Source organism: Pogona vitticeps, chromosome 6, assembly GCF_051106095.1.
Source record: "Pogona vitticeps strain Pit_001003342236 chromosome 6, PviZW2.1, whole genome shotgun sequence".
Taxonomy (NCBI): Eukaryota; Metazoa; Chordata; class Lepidosauria; order Squamata; family Agamidae; genus Pogona; species Pogona vitticeps.
This window is the reverse complement of record NC_135788.1, coordinates 67,114,671-67,132,757: the sequence shown is the minus strand read 5'-3', so window position 1 is coordinate 67,132,757 and position 18,087 is coordinate 67,114,671. Positions and strand designations below refer to the sequence as shown.

At 39.7% G+C, this 18,087-nt stretch overlaps 1 long non-coding RNA gene across 1 annotated transcript in view; it reads left to right on the top strand.

Annotated features, from left to right (window-relative positions):
* The first annotated feature begins 394 nt into the window (after window positions 1-394).
* LOC110076218 (uncharacterized) overlaps window positions 395-18,087 on the top strand; it is a 60,304-nt gene continuing 42,611 nt past the window's right edge. The window contains exon 1 of the long non-coding RNA XR_012088452.2: window positions 395-818. This is a non-coding gene — a long non-coding RNA (uncharacterized LOC110076218). The remainder of the gene's footprint in view (window positions 819-18,087) is intronic.

Below are 18,087 nucleotides of genomic sequence, written 5' to 3'. Positions count from 1 at the left end.
TCCAACTTTGGCTGCAGAGAATATAATCAATCTGATTTCGGTATTGCCCATCTGGTGATGTCCATGTGTAGAGTCACCTCTTGTGTTGTTGGAAAAGAGTTTTTGTGATTACCAGCTTGTTCTCCTGATAAACCTCTATTAGCCTTTGCCCTACTTCATTTTGAACTCTAATGCCAAACTTTCCTGTTTTTCCTTTTATCTCTTGACTCCCTACATTAGCATTCCAATCCTCTATAATGAGAAGAACATCTTTCTTTGGTGTCAGTTCTAGAACATGTTGTAAGTCTTCACAGAATTGGTCAATTTCAGCCTTTTCAGCATTGGTGTTTGGTGCAAAAACTTGGATTACTGTGATGTTGAAAGGGCTGCCTTGGATTCGTATTGAAATCATTCTATCATTTTTGAGATTGTATCCCAGTACAGCTTTTCCCAGTCTTTTGTTGTCTATGAGGGCTACTGCATTTCTTCTATGGGATTCTTGCCCACAATAGTAGATATGATAATCATCTGAACTGAATTCGCCCATTCCCGTTCATTTTAGTTCACTGACGGCCAGGATGTCAATGTTTATTCTTGCCATCTCCTGTTTGTTTATTTCACTTGAACAGATATTTCTTGGCTGGGGTGATTATTTATCCAGCACTAACCAAACATTCCTTCCAGCCCTTGAATTCAAAGAGAGCCCTGCCTCTCTACTCAGTGTTATTTCCCTCTCTTTAGTCTGTTGGTGGCAATTGTTTGTTTGCTGCTGATCTATTGATTTGATTGCTAAATATGTGTGCAGTAAAGAAGGCAACATACTGTAATTTCAACCAATTGTAAGTAAAAATGTTTTTATTCTTTCTCCTATGAATGTCTTCAGACTTTAAGTGGCAGTTAATGAGAAAAGGATGGACTTTTGGAACTTGTAGCTGTCCTCCTCTGTGAATCTCTGTATTTCTACTGTGTAGTAAAAGGGAATTTTACCAGAAATTCAAAGCTCTGCAACATTGCTTGTGTTGCTGTTTGGAAGGTGAAAGAGCAGAAACATTTTCAGCTAAACAAGCCAAAAGGAAAGAGAAAAAAAAATTGAAAAAAAAGTCTAAACAAAATGGGATCTGCACAAACTTAAAAGAAAGTATAAAACAAAAATATAATCAAATACCTCCAAAGCCTGTTAATCAAATCTAAAACTTCATGATGGTAGCATGAATATTTTGAGGAATAATTGGTAGCCAAGGATGTGAGAGAAATAATTACTAGAATTAGTACAACCTTAGGACGGATTATATTTGAAATTCTTATAGAGTAATAAGGTTGATGCAGTCAGACCTTTAAGAATGGACAATACTGTATGGAAATGCCTACCCCCTGCCTATATATGTGGGGTTTTGTTTTGTCTTTGTTTTTTGATTTTATTTGTATTGTTTTTGCTTTGTGTGTGTGTGTGTGTTTTATATGTAAAAAAATAAAATTTATTTTTAAAAAATCTAAAACTTCTCATGACAATGATAATAAAACACAATTACAGGTAGGGACTCAAATATTAGCACGTCAAATCAGAAATATAACACTGATATCTGGGTCACTTTTAAAAAAAAGCCAAACATGTCTCAACAGGAGAGGGTGGAGTGGTCATTTTATTACCTTTTTGTAAAACCACTGGGGAGACCATTTTTCAACTGCCCTGATGATCTCCCTCTGCCCCAGAGTCTCTTCAGATCAGGTACGTCTCATAAGTTTTTAGAGGACAGATTCAGCAATTGCAAAAGTGACTGGGCCAACCTTCCACATCCTGGTCCCTGCCAAATGATTTCCCCCAGGCAGTGGGAGAAAATTTAGTATCTCTGCTAGGTTAGTTGTGGCATGATAGAAGAGTCCGACATATTTGAAAGGCAGCAGATTAGGGAAAACTACATTTTAAGCTCAATATACTCAGGTTTTACTGGGGTGGGGGAGAGAGAGAGAGCTCAGGTTTGAATGGCCTCAAGATCCTGTTCTGGAATGTCAGTTTTTGGGTGTCCAAAACAAAGCGTAAAGGAACTGATCATTCTCTTAGTTCCTCATAAGCACAGTTGGTGCCCGCATGAGAGTTGGCCTTTTGGTGGCAACTCTCTCTCTCTCTCTCTCTCTCTCTCTCACACACACACACACACACACACACACACACACACACACACACACAGACAGAGAGAGAGAGAGAGAGAGAGAGAGAGAGCAAGCATTCCTTTCCAACAGGATTTTAATAATTACATTGCTGGTAAGGACGTAGTTCCAGGGAGCAGCTGACTTTTTTCTTTTTAAATGTATTTTTGAATTATTGTAAAGGGGGTTAATTTAGTATTTTTTGACTATTGTTATATTCAATTATTGTTTAATATTTCAATTTTATATTTTAAATAATTTTGCTACTTGCTAATTAAATTCTTTGTAAGGCATCTTGTGTCCCTTTGGCAGGATAAAGGGCTGTTATAAATTAAACAAACAAGCAAGCAAGTAAGCAAACAAACAAATTGACCTGCTGTTTGGGAAACAAAGCTATATCATGTAAATAATGTACATCATGTTGCTGACTGGCACAAAGAAACCTCCTTAAGGGCAGGGCTGGGTGAGTTCTTGCAGAAAATGGTAAATCTTTATACTGCATGACATTAATTACACTTTTACTGCCTGCTAACTCTGTTAGGGGTTTTGTTCAGCTACGGAATACAGTACTTTCCTTGGTGCCCTCTTCAATCAAGATGCATCCTGCTGAAGACCCAAGTCCCAACATTAGTTTTATTGCACTTTCTGTCACAGTTCATAAAGAACACTTAATAGAATCGGGTACATTTATATTGTCTGAACAAGAACGGAAAAACAGTCTTCTATCTTTGGAGTGTTGTTTTTACAAATACTTGTTTGGGAGCATGTTTTCATTTTAGACTGTAGGATTAGCAAATAACCACCTACTATTGATACCTATCTTCTAACGGTGTCTGCACTGAAACAGAAAGATTATTGGAAACCCAGAGATGTCTCTTTGGTGCAGAATTTCCAGCCTAGCCTATTTGTTTATTAACAGCATCAGTATGGTCCTATCTGTGAAATAACGACTCATGAAGTAATCACATTTTATTTCTCCGCTTGCTGTTATAATAAGGAGAGAATCTGTTTTTAAAAATAATGTTTCCTTCCATCAAGGACACATCTGTATATTTTGAAAATTGAGAGAAAGAGGAGACAGAGTCTGTACATGTGAAACATGTAGCTTTTGCCTTCTATTCCACACCGCACAACAGTAGCAACATTAAGAAAATGGAATCTTAGGACTGATTCAATCATATTCATAAAGTATTTTTTAAAATTATGATGCTCCATGGTTTCAGATTGTAACATTAAAGGGGGAGCACTGTAACCTACTTCTGTTGAAAATGCAACCTAAGCCTCTCCAGTATAGTCTCTTTGCCAGACCTTAGATATAATTATAATCTGTGGTATTCAAAATATTGTTGAGAATTTTTGTTTGATTTAGTAGCTGAGGTCCTGTATTTGAGCCAGTGATGGAGTGTATGATATCAAAGCAAAAGACTTTGCATCAAAAGTCAAGCTAATGAACTTATGAAAGTGTTGGAAGTACTTCCCAGTGCTAATTAACTTAGAAAGAATGTGCCCTACATGGCTGGTCTGTTTCAGATAGTAACGAGATATTTTAAGAGCCATGAAGATGCCACTACTACTTGGTGCTTCTTTATTCCCTTCTTTGTAAAGTCCAACACAAACAACCAAGTGCCATTACATCATTGCACTATGAGTCTTTCCGACCTACCTGGCAGTGGCAGAATGGTGAAACCAGTGTTTGAAGACATTCCTGTTCTTGAACCATCCTACGCAAGATGGGGGATTCAGGGAGCTATAGTCAAGCAAATTAATTTTTCTAATTTCTAGGTGAGATGCACTGTTTAGTAATATCACACTGTCATGTGGAAAAGAGCGTAGAGATGCAGAGTAGCAACAGGTTTATGGCTCTTCTAATATTTTCCTTAAGTGTGGTGCATATTTGGCGTGCACATGACAGGATATACTTCCATATATTTAAGTCTAGTGCTGTTCCTTATGGTAGGTTACAATGGGCCAGTCCCCTCCTATGTACTCATCACTCAGTGCCATTAGAGATAATTCATAATCAGAAGGAATTTCTCTCACCTCCAGGATTTTGCAAAATAGCTTGGTTGCTTTGATTCTTCTTCTTCAGGACTTATGCATGGGTTTCCTTTGAAATCTGATTTCTTAAATACAGAAGTGCCTGAATAGTGTTTCTCCAGCACTAATATGATTTTAGCTGTAATTATGGGTTATCTGTAGCATCTGTTTCTGTCTGAAGCCACCCTAGATGAATCATCGCAGAAGGAACTTCCATCACAACCAAAGTTTCAGATGCACACAATATTTTTCAGCTATGTCAGTTCTTCACGGATTGAGCTGAGAGTCATCAGGCCCCAGACAATGAAGTTATATATTATCAAGCAGCAGGAATAGTTATGTGAAGCAGCCCTTCATTAGACTATGGAGTCATTCAAACTGTAAGGCATTTTCTGCCGTGGAAAAGCACAACTATATGATTAAATTCCCTCAGCTGATCTAGTTTCTAGAATTAAGTGGTTTAATCAAAGGGTAAAGGAGAAAACTGAACAAAAGAACAATTTAAAAAGTCAATTTGGGCTTTTGAAACCAAAAACCCATGAGAGACAAGGTCCAGCACCTAGATTTCCCTAAATGTTCACTATTTCTACTAGGTTTTACCCGAGCGTCCAATTGTATTTTTCTCATCATTCATCCAATAATCAGTCTGAAATCTGAAGCATACTTACTTGGAAGTAAATTACACTGAGCTCATCTGGATTGGATTGGGCTGTAAAAACCTAACTAAACCTGACAGGGGATGTGGGGTTGTAACTGAAAACAGTAGCTCAGGATCTCCTCCTCTAGGGCCAGACCAAACCATTAGGCTTCCAACTTTCCACTAAGTCTGGGGTCCTCCACTAACCTCCCCACCAAATGTATTTTTTTAAGGCCACTAGTTTGTGCAAGGGGTCTTTATCATTAAAAAAGAAATCACCCATTTTCATATGAAAATCTGAGGAGGTGAAGATCAGTGGAGCAGAGCCAGCCCTCCAAGGCCCAAAGATAGGTGAGTGTGGCCCCTCAATCTTTGGAGGTTTCTCATGCTGCCCTAAGGCAAAGGGCAACATGATGACATCCCTCAGTCTGGCTGCAGGGAGACTGCATGGCACTTGCAGTACCTGCCCTTCTGTTGTTTGCAGCTATGCCACAGGACCTACTCCATGACACTGCTACCTCATTTTCCTTAATGGCAGGGCTGGTCCTGCCGCCTCCTCTTTTCTGCCTTAATGTCTAGCAAGTAACAGAAAAAACATGGCATATATCATCAACATACTGCCAGTTACTCTGTCTGTGGTTGACCTCATTGGCTACTACCTGCAGAAACAAAGAAACCTAAAGCCCAATGATGTCACTACCCATGCCAAGTAGTAGTAAATATTACCAAGGGGCAGAAAGGAGGAGGGAAATATACTTCTAAGCACCAACTACAGGTCTCCCACTTCCCATTTCAGATGAACAGCACATTTTACGATATGCATTGTTGCATTTAATATGTGTGTTTTGGAAATCATCTACTGGGGGGCAAGGTGTTGGCAATTACAAGGACCACAGTGAGTACAGAGCGGAATATCACCCTTTCCTCTGATGCTGAGGAAGGTCTTGAAATCAATCCTTCCTCTGAAGCTGCTATTTACATAGGAAGGGCAATGCCTCCCTGCCTCTGGGCCATCCTGAAGATGCCATGTGAACTTTTAACATTATCTGTGTTAAATATAACCACACATTAATGAAACATATGGTTTGGCCTTTTCTCTTGGTCAGCCCATGAATCTGAAACTGCAACAACAAGGTTCCCAGAGCAGAATATAAAGAAAGAAAGAAAGAAAGAAAGAAAGAAAGAAAGAAAGAAAGAAAGAAAGAAAGAAAGAAAGAAAGAAAGAAAGAAAGAAAGAAAGAAAGAAAGAAAGAAAGAAAGAAAGTTTCCAAAGCTCAAGCCAAACTGCAATGAAAAGGAAGGGAAAGGAAAGAAAAGAAAATTTAAAAAAAGAGAATGTTTGTATGCCATTAAAACAAGGTTTTCCCCTTTCTCCAGTTATGTGGCTGCCTTTGTAACATCTTTGACAGGATAACCAAGGGTCTGCTCTTGTCACTTTGGGGCACTTTTAAGAGAGCTGTGGGAATGGGAAGGTGAAAGGAACGTGTGGGGAGGGGAGAGGTGTGGGGAGAAGAGAGTTATACTCAGGGCTTTTCTCCGTCAAAACCAGAACCCCACTGCTGGTAATGTGAGAGCGCTACATCAGGCGCCAAATGGATAAGACTGTAGACAGGGAGGCCAAAGCACTGATCCCTGCCAGCACCTGCAGATAGGAGACAAATAATTGGCACATGTTAAAAAGAGAGAGAGAAAGAGACTTGTTAGATGTCCATATTTTCTAACAGCGTCTGGCAAGGGTCCCTGTGAGGAATTTAATCAGCAAGAGTTGTTTAAAATGGGCTTTGAACAACAAGCCCTGCACTGCTAGTAATGAACTTCATATCATCTGCAACTCCTGTTTGCTGACGACATTCAATTTGTTAATTCTGCAGCTGGTGATAGGGGTCAGATAGGAAAGTGACGATTGTTTTTTGACGTTCCAACCCCTGCTCACATCTTCCTAATTAATCCTTTTAGAAGCAACCAGCCGACAGAGAGGTGTGGAGCTGAGGGAGGAGGACGCGAGGGCCAAAGGGGAAAGGAGACGGAGCTGCTAATGCTGCCCTCTACTTTCTTATCTGGCTGTCTGAAATGCAGGATGGAAGGGAAATGGTGGATAAGAATACAACTGAAGCCAGAATATTCATAAATGCAGCAAAAGGATTTCTGTCGGGTTTTTCTCACTGAAGCGATATCACACGCACTCACTCACATGCACCAATATTGCATGGTCCAGATGCTTTAATGCCATGCTTGCATTGGCACACTTCCATGGTTCAGAAGCAACCTGGCCTATCCTATTATATATATAACTTGCTCATGGGCAGAGCTGCAGTCTGCCTCCACCACAGCTGCATGTGGTGAATACTGTAACGGCCTCAGCTGTTGCCCTAGGACACTAAGAAACGATGCTGCATCTCAAGTACAGCAAAGGGGTGATACCATTCATTTATGATGTGCATATTTGTTCTGCCAAAAATATCAGTGTTCCTGAATTGCAGCATTTGTAGTTTTGTAGTTTTTTGTTTTTTTTACTGACACCCCAAGATAAAACTTTAGGTTAGGAGGTATGGATACATCAACCAATGTGAGAGGTTTATAAACTTTCCCAAACTAATTTGAGGCACTTCTACAGCAGTTTTGAGCCTCACAAAGACGTCTTCATGAAGTTATCGGAATCACTGAATCGTAGAACTATATAGTTGTAAGGTGCTCCCAGGATCATCCAATCCAAAGGAGAAAATTCACAGGTACACCCCAACAAATGGCCTTTGTTTAAAAACATCAGAAGAAAAAGACTCCACCACCTCCTGACAGTCTATTCCATTGTCCTTCTTACTGTCAGGAACTTTTTCCTAACATTATGTCAAAATCTCCTTTCTTGTAATTTGAATCCATCAGTTCAGGTCCTAATCTGTAGAGCTGCAGAAAACAAGCTTGCTCTTCCTTCCATATGACAGCCCTTCAAAAATATGAAGATGGCTGTCACATCAGCTTTCAGTCTTTTCTTTCCCAGGCTAAATCCATCTGTCTACCCCAACTCTTTGAAAGCTTTCAGTAAACAATTGGCGCACACTGCACAAACAGTAGGAACTGAAGCCATGGCCCTTTGCTGCTCTGCCAGTGAATATACCAGTCTGGCATGACATAGTTCAGCCCATGCAAAACAAGTGCACATAGCACTCTGTGAAAGCTACAGAAATGCCTGAAGCCAACCCCTATTGATAAATCAACCACCAAGAAGACAGTGCACCCAGAAGTAGCAGCTAATAGTGAAAAACTATTATAATATATTAGTGAAAAACTACACCAAATTCACATCCACCCTTTGGCTACCATTCAGCTCCCACAATTAAAATCAAGGCAAAGGCTTTTAAAAGAACATTTGTGAATCTTGAAGGAACAGCAGAGAATTGCAGAATTATAATATGGAAAGACCAATCTCTTAAAATGGATGGAACTCCAGGGAAATCTAACCCCCCAGTAACACAAAGAATCAGGTCGTACATGGAAGCCATGGAGCAGAGCTGGCAGAACCAAATCATGGAGCTCTTAGTATTCACCACTTTTTTCTAAATGGACACAAATTGACTGTTCAATTATCTGTTTTAGAACTATCCTTGTTACCAATAAGCTGTCTGGTCAGGAGTTTTCTGAATCAATTTCCCCTGATATTGAAAATGTGGACAACATTTGCCCGCCTCTAGTCTTCAGGGACCTCACCTGTACTCCAAGAACAACTGAAATTACATCTTCTAGTTCCTTTTGTACTTTGGATGTGGTTCATCTTGTTTGCTTCTCATGCTCTATGAATTGCTACATGGATGTTTGAAACCATGGGTTATTTATTCCCTCCAGCTGCTTCCTTATTGTCTTTTACCACCACTTCATTTTCTGATTCATCACTGACACTCTTGTCCTCAGAACCTCGTGTCTCTTATTCTCTGGAATACCTTCTCCTTGCCTAGATGGATTTTGTTTACAGCCCTTCTGGCCAGAAAGGGTTCCACCATCTTTTGCCAGCATCCTTCTTCATAAAGTACAGCCTAAAGATAGGAACAAATTGAAAAATGAATTGCAAAAAATTTTAATTTGTTGATTTGTGTTTGTTTGAATCAATGTCCCAATGAATATGAATCAATGGATTTAATGATTTTTTTATTCATTGATTAATTGGGCTATAAAATGTTCCCCCAGGTGCCTAAAGATACCAAAATTGCAGAGAAGTTTCCTTGACTCTCCTCTACAATTCCCTCCAAGTTTGGTGGAGATTGGGTTTTGGATGTCTGAATTACACATCCACAAAGAGCCCCCCAGGAAAGTCCCCCCCCCAGGCAGCTGGAGACACCAAAATCACACAGAAGCTTCCCCTGACTCTACTCCTAGCTTAGTGAATATTAGGTTTCCTCAAGCCAGCTCCTAAAGGGCAGTTTTGTGGCGTGACCCAATTTGTGAGTGTATTACTTGGATGTCTGAAACACAATCTTCACCAGACTTGTAGGACATGTGGAAGAGAATAAGGGGAATCTTCTCTGTAATTTTGGTGTCTCGTGGTGCTGGGGGGCATTTTATAGGGTTTTAAAGGCAAACATGATTAATCAATTCATTGATTCATCAGAAAAAATGCAAATTTGTTATTCATGATTCATCAACCTTGACAAAACAAATCACAATTTTTCTGATTCATACCCATCTCTAGTGTAGATCAAGTTCCAAGAAGCCAGCCTTTCCCAATGACATCATCTTGACAGTGGGCAGCCATCCGCTTTCAATATACAGTACGTGTTTGTCGTCCTGGATCATGGAAGTGGGTCTGAGATCAATCAAGCCTGAAGTCTCTCTAAAGGCAAAAATGATAAAACAAAGTCTTTTGTACTTTGGGTTGCTCTTGTCATGTACTATCAAGTAACATCCAACAAATGGCTCATCTATGAATGAGTAACCTCCAAAATGTCCTGTCCTCAACAGCTCTATTATACTTTGGGTACAATAGAAAAGAATGATAGGAAAAGTTGAAGGTACAGTACCAGAAAAAGAGGAAGACCATATATGTGATGGATTGACTCTATTAAGGATGCAACAGGCTTGAGCTTGTAAGGTGAGCAAAACTGATAATGACAAGATATTTTGGAGGTCATTCATTTAAAGTTAGAGGCAACTTGACAGCTCATAATAACAACATTGTAAGAAAAAAACTTAGTAAGATTACAAGTGGAGATAGTGCAGCCTGGTTTAAAAGTCTGTTTCAAGTAATCCAGGACAGATTTAGCACACAAATGTTTTATGGCACTTGATTTTTTACATTTGGAAATTTTATAATTCAGTAAATGTGACAGAGAAGACTCCCTGGAAAAGACCTTGATGTTGGGAAAGTGTGAAGGCAAGAGAAGGGGACAACAGAGGATGAGATGGTTGGACAGTGTCACTGAAGCTACCAGCATTAATTTGACCAAACTCTGGGAGGCAGTGGAAGGCAGGAGGGCTTGGAGTGCTCTGGTCCATGGGGTCATGAAGAGTCGGACATGACTTAACGACTAAATAACAACAAAAATGTGACTAGGGCACATGGAAGGGGCATAGAATTTGTGAGCCTTCGGATACTGATGAACTATTACTACCATCATCCATCATCCCATACCATTGATCACTTTGACTAGGAAAACTGGAAGTGGGAAACCAACAGCTTACAAAGAACCACAGGTTGCCACTGGCCATTTAGCCTAAATAAGTTAATTCATGTAAATTAGTAATGCATCAGATCTTGGTAGAATGGCCAAATAAGACAGGCAACGGGTGGTAGAATATAGGAGGTATGACCACACTTGAAGTTCATTTGAATGAAAACTCTACTTGTCGTCCTTGTTTTGGCCTGGTTTCTGAAAAAGTATCACCAAACAGAAGCAGGAAACTATGTTTGTCATAGTATTAGCCAGCCAAAGAAAGTTACTTTTTAAAATTATATATCTGAGAAGTCCACAGCAAACATGGCCATTCTGAGCAGAGGGATGCAGCCACCTCAGGCAGCTTATTTTGCATGTCTCATCTTTATAATTTAACTTATTATGGTTAATTTTTTACTACCAGAGTATAAGAGAGGCACTTGAGGGATTTACTGCCCCAGGTACTTTGACGGAAGGAGGGCTGAGCGTGCTGTTTTTTGTTGCCTCAAGCAACAAAATGTCTTGAGCTCAGTCCGAGGAGACCACATTGTGAATTTCCAGTCACCCAAACGACAAGGAATGAAAAATTCATCTCCACCCCTATTTAGAGTAGAAACTTTTTCACTTCTGGTTGCAAGTCTGAGCCCTAGGAGAGATACACAGCACTGAGGAAGATCCATAGCTGCAGCAAGAGAGAATCAATATTTTAGCAACCTCAAACAGGCACAGTGGAAAATGGAACTTGAAAAGGGAGAAATAGTTTAAAACTTCAAAGTTGGAAAGCTCATATGGGAATCATCAGATTGCTCCCTGCCATCAAAACCAATGCCAGAAAACAGTGTCCTTCACAGTTCAAATAGCCTAACTCCCCTAAGTTAGTTCAGCAGGGGTTGAATCTCTTAGGGGGCATAGCAAAATTAAATGACAGAGAGTCATTTTTATTGCTAGAGTGAATCTCTAGAGATCCTGAGATGGATATGTCATTATAATACCAACAACAAACATATGTGACCTTGAATTACTTACTAAATCTGTCCTGTCTGTATACTTACTTAAGAATAGACTTAGTGACTTAATTCTGGGGCAATATGCATAGATTTGCATAGCTTAATGTAAACCATTAAGATTTCAATTGTTGGCTCATATTGCTTCAAATATTATGTATAGTTGACACAATATGCTAGTTTAAAGAACAATAGCAATAAATAATATGAATGAGCTATAAAACAGACATTCTCTCTTTTTTGAGGCTTAAAAAAGGCATTAGTTCTGTGGGAAACAGTCTGAAAATGTGAAGCATTCTATAAATGATAATGGTGATGATGATGTTTTCAGGCCATTATAAAACACGCAGTGCCTGTAGTAAATAGGGGCCTCTAATGGGCCTACCACTAAAGAATAACATTATGCGTTGAGGTGAATAAATTCTTTGCACTTTCTCCATTCCACTCCATATCTTCCTCAAGTATAGAAGACAGATTCAATACACCTTAAAGATAGTACAGGAAATAAATGTATAAAAACCTCACATGTGAAGTGACTACAGAAAGTGGGGGGAACTGATTAAGGTCAAATGTACAGTAGAACAGCACCAAATTGACAAAGATAATTTCTCAGTTTTCTACAACACAAGATCAACTCTTCTGTTTTGTATGAATAATGGACTTTTCCACACACGATGGTGTTGTTCCAGGTTGTTTCCTAGGCTTTATTTTTATTATTTTTAATAATGTTGTTGCTATTGTTACTGATATCTCATTTTACACGTTCTAAAAGGATCATCTAAAAGGATTTTTGGATGTTTCTTGATACACTGAGAGTTCCAATTTTTCCCTGATATATCACTACATCCCTTCTTGCCGTCCCCTTTTTGCTGATGTTGTCTGTCCTAATTCTGCCCTGCTTACTCTCCTTCCCTTGTTTCGCCTACCACCATACATCTGGGCAGTGTCACTGTTATAAAAAATGTGTTGTGAAAAATATTACTACAACCATGGACTTAGCACATTAGTGCGAAACTGGTGGAAAAACCAAGAAGGGAGGGGGACCAGACCTCCCAGGTGCGAATTCACAGCAGATCCATTGCCATTTTTCTGCTTTACTCTTCAAGGTGCAACAAGGTTCTTTGTAGTTATCACTGTAGAAGACTTTGCACCAATACAGTTTATCACACGAATACCATGCAGAACTGACCCTACCACTAATATCACCCACAAGTAGATTTTACTTCACAAAAATAGTTACACAGAGCAGAACCTCACTCCTATATCTCAAAGAATGAGAAGAGTTACATAAAAGAAGGTACACTTGTAAGATTAAGATATGCCATTTGGGGCTTTCAGAATAATAATCAATGTTTTAAAAATATTTATTTATTAGACGTGTACCACATAGGCTGAAATCCTATTCAGGCTTGCATAGCATAAAGTTCTGCCTGCAGAAACGTTTGGAATGTTACACACAGGCATCCAGCATTGTGCAGCTGGATTGTGCAACTAATTGCATGGTTGACATTGCGACAGGTCTGCAAAAGTGCTTTTTGGGTGTTATTTCTACTCTGCCTAGGTTTTCTCTACTGCTTCCACAGCTTTGTGGTATGCATGCATAGGTATGGTTCAGGATTTCAGCTATCACATATTCAAGTTCTATGTGGTCTCCAATTCAAGGAACAGATCAAGTTTACAATCACTTAGGTTTAGCAAAAAATAAAAATAAAAAAATGCCCCAGTTGTTCCTAGAACACTCCAGATGTTTGTAGTAAATTCCAATTATTCCTAGAAGCTAAATTTAGTCAGGTAATAGTAGTAATTCACTTGTAACTTTTGTAGAAATTATGCAGCCCAAGCAAAACTGTTATATTCCAACAGATTCATAGTGGTGCAAGAGCTTCTATTCCCCTTCAAAAAGAATGACATCAACTATATTTCAATAAGAAAGGTTCAAGAAAAATTTAATTTAGTCCCCAATATGTTTTTGTTCCCATTTCGTTTTTTGAAAGAACTCCTATAGCATCCACACTAAGAAATAAAATACCATATCTTACCCTCTTTGCTCAAAACTCTGTAGTAATCATCTTAATAGAAGGCCTTTATTACTGGTTAATGGAATTATTTTAAAATGGACCTAAGTTTTAGGTAAACTGTTTTTCATTGATTGTAAGATATATAGAGCTGAACCAGTCTATCTATGGGGTAAGCAAATTAAAAGTCTTAAGCCTATATAGCTAGGCCGCATAATCTCAAGCAGAAAAATCGATTTCTTGGTATTCTCATGGGATACAATTTCTCTCTCTCTCCCTTTTCTGATAAAGGAGCACTTTCAATTTATTTTGAGGAAGAAGTTAATTAGTGGTAGACTTTGGGTTTGTTTTTTAATGATATTTTGGCCTCCACTATATCTAGTTTGGCCTTTCAAATAATCAAAAGGGGAGGGGAGGATTCTTTATAACAAAAAGCTATTATTTGAAATTGCAGCTTGTTGGTTGCTCTGAGCATGTGCTTAATAAGGCCCGATTCTCCTCTCATGAATACTTTATGAAGTGGATGGTTGTAGTAGAACTGGTCTAAACGTTGTGAGTTGGATTCAGAATTTAGACACCACATAACTGGGTTTGCGGAGAATTTCCCATCCACTCCTCACCACAGCAGGCTCCTTAGCCCCTCTCCATTATTACGTTAAAAGTTTAGAGACTTTGAAAATTGGGATGCACTGTGCTCCGTGGGAAAGAATATATCCCTGGAAATGTGATGGAGGGAACTTCAATTCACAGATCTTCAATCACTGAGAATATTTCTCTGCCCAATTTTAGGCCATCCTCTCTGTGCCATGCCCCATACCCAACTCAGCAGAAAGCCTCAGCTGCTTCTATGGCATTTCCAAGGAGAATGGAGAAATCTTTTTCCACTGCTCTGGTTACACACATCTCAGTCTCATCGTCTAGTCGTTTAGTCGTGTCCGACTCTTCGTGACCCCATGGACCAGAGCACGCCAGGCCCTCCTATCTTCCACTGCCTCCCGTAGTTGTGTCAAATTCATCTTGGTTGCTTCGATGACACTGTCCAACCATCTCATCCTCTGTCGTCCCCTTCTCCTCTTGCCTTCACACTTTCCCAACATCAAGGTCTTTTCCAAGGAGTCTTCTCTTCTCATGAGATGGCCAAAGTACTGGAGCCTCAGCTTCAGGATCTGTCCTTCCAGTGAGCACTCAGTCTAGATCATACCTTATTTATTTGTATTTTTCTTCCACTCTTTGACCATTGGACAGTTGCTGAAATTGTAGCAGCAATAGAACAGAATACTGTATTATAGTTTGTGAATATGAGTTTGGAAATACAGCTGCAGCTCCCATAATCTCTTACCCTTAGGCAGGCCAGCTGAGGCTGATGGGAAACTTTCATAATGTCTGTAGCCCACATATTTGCTGGCTCTGCCATGTCAGAATTTGCTTTTAAAAGTCATCTGTGTTTGCCACATGACACAGGGTGCTGCCATGCAATAAACACAAATCTCCATCAAGTACTGTATTATATATACTCGAGTATAAGCCTAGTTTTTCAGCAAATCTTTTTACTGAAAAAGCACCCCCTCGGCTTATACTCGAGTCAGTGTTAAAATTACATGTTCTCCTCTGCAGTGCAAGTGTTCTCTGGACTCCCCCACTCATCTACAGGCGCCTGCAGCCTCTGTGGGTGGTTTGATGACCCAGGTTAAGTACACTGCATTTCTGCTTCCAGAACACTCTCATTCTCCTTCTGCATATTCTATGTACCCACCTTCCTCCTCCCACCTTCCTCCTCCATCCTTCGTCTCCCTCCATCTTGTTAGCAGCAGTAGAGCAGTAGATAAGCGCAGCATCCGGTATGAGTCCTCCCTCCGCAGGAAGTGAAGTGTATCTCACAGCTCAGAAGGACAGTATCTTCAAAAACATTTAACCTACTGATGCCTCAATTAATGTAATTTTATTGGTATCTATTTTTATTTTTGAAATTTACTAGTAGCTGCTGCATTTTCCATCCTCGGCTTATACTTGAGTCAATAAGTTTTCCCAGTGGTGGTGTTTGCTGTTTTTGTTGTTGTTTTTATTGTTGTTGTTGTTTTTGTTGTTGTTGTTTGTTGGTAAAATTGGGTGCCTTGGCTTATATTCATGTCAGCTTATACTTGAGTATATACAGTACACAGAACTAATTATTTGGAGCCAGAAACTTCATTTTAGCAGATTAAATTTGAGTAAAATCAAGAATTAATATTTGGGTTTTGTGAGACATCTTGGTTCTCTTACTGAACTTAGAAATAGTATTACTGGCCCTGTGGTCAAAACAGAATACATTTGTGTATTTCATTCCTCATAATTCAATAATTCTTATAAGATGCCCCCACAACCTCCAAAACAAAAAGTTTTGCTCTGAAAGGACATCAGATGAACTCAATGTTTTCTTGATAATGGCTGCTTCACACATGCAGGTCATCACTTGATGAATAGGAGAGTGATAAAAAAAGATACATGAATATAGGACCAGTGTCTGTTACGCAAATCTGAAAACACTTTGGCATCACAATGCTAAATATTTATTCCGAAGAGTACAAGAACACAATGATGCACATGAGATTGTAAACCAGCCTCCCATAATCTGGTGTTCCCCAGATTTTTTGGATGACAATTTACTCTGTGAACCTTGGTTTTGCTGAGTCTGTTGGGTGCTGAAGTGCAAAATGACTGAAGGACACTACGTTAGGGAAGGCTGCTGTTATTTGAGGGGCAGGGCTTGGGTTGCTTTTAATTCTATACATTCCCTAGATATATGCACTTAGTAAATAAGATGATGGTGCTTGTGAACTGACCACAATGGACAGAGCTATCTTCTGCATTCCTGCTTATATGCGAGCTGCAGTGAATTCTGTAGAGGTTTCTTGAAGGTAAGTAGGCATAGTGTTGCACCCGTACGTATTTAGTATTATTTGCAGCCTTTATGTCTCATATGCCCTGGATTCTATTTTATGAAATAAGAAAATAAATGCTTTTTTTAAAGTTGGCATAACAGGAATGAAGAGTAAGACAAATTTGAACCTAACTATATAATAATTTCCAGGTTTGTAGCCAAATGATTTTGTGGCTATAATGAGAAAAATACTTTCATCAAAACAGAGAAAAACGTGATTCTTGGTTGCATTATCTAATTCCCTCATGAAAATCAAAAGATAATCATAGTCTCTGAAACCTTACAGACAATAGGTTCGATACAGGTGCAGTCATACTTACTGTAGAGCAGCCACAATTGCTGAAATCCAGTGTGAGTTGCAAATGGAGTAGGCCCATTGAATCAGTGGACTTTATGGAGGAAGAGTTGACTTGTCAAATTTCCACTGCCTCAATGGGCCTACTCTAGTTTGGATTCTGGATTTTAGCCACGGAAATCAATGAGGCTAACATCAATCATGATTTATTGAAGTCCACTGATTTCAGTACATCTGCTAAAAGATGTGACCAAATTTCTGTCAACTATATGGCTCACAGAGGAATGATCGCCTTGTGATTATCTGCATGTGGAAATTTGCCGTACCTGTCATTAGACCCACCACTACAGACCAATTTTCAATTCGCTTGCTGCAGCCTCAAACACTTTTCAGTGGAGTTAGTTCACATCTTCTGCCATATTTTACCCTCTTGCATTCATTTTATTTAGCTTATACCCATGTCAGCAGGGATTCTCTTCTTTTTTTCCCTAGTACATTGCCTTTTAAATTTTAAGCACTTTAGAAATAAATTCATAGCAAGAACAACTATGAGTAGAGATGGGCATGAAATGAACCACAAACAAACAAAAAAACCCAACAAACCGGGCTGGTTCATTTCACAACCCAGTTCAGGGTTCCCGTTTTGCCAAAGCAAAATGAAATGGCAGACGTTTCCCCCTTTGCTTGCCAGCCCCCTTCCTACTGTCCTCGTTCCCTCTGCATACCTGCTCCTGCCACTACTGCTGCCTCCACTGTGAGTGTCACCCTCAGAGGCAGAGGGCTTCCCTGCCAGGAGACTGCTGCTGCTACCTCGGAGCATGCCGCCATAGTGAGAGAGGCAGAGGCAAAGGAAAAGGCAGAGGTGATGGGAGCAGGTAGACTCCCCCCAGGCACAGACCAGAAAAACAATCCACAAACCATTTCATTTTCCCAAGGGTTTGTGGTGGTTCATGGTTCATTGTTTCTGCTTAACCACGAACCATCATGAAACACAATTTTTTTTCAGTTCATGCACACCTCTAACTGCTTAATTAAGTGACGTAAATTTAAGTTCTGCACACAGCTGGAAATCATCCTGCCATTATCTTCAGGTTTGCACAAAAGAATATTTTGCCTCCCTGGCTTCCTCTTCTTATAGCTCTAGAAGTCTTACACCACATATTTTGAAACCAGTCAAGATTGCATTGCTGGCTGGATAGCTCAGAGGTTTAAGTCTCTGGTTGTGGAGCGAGAGGTTGGGAGTTTGATTCTCCGCTGTGCCTCCAGAGAGAGAAGCCAGCCTGTGTGGTCTTGGGCAAGCTGCACAGTCCCAGGACACCCCCAGAAGAAGAGAATGGTAGACTACTTCGGAGTACTGTATTCTGTACCCTAAAAAATCCTGGAAAAGGTTGCCATAAGTTGGAAAAACCTGCCCCCCCA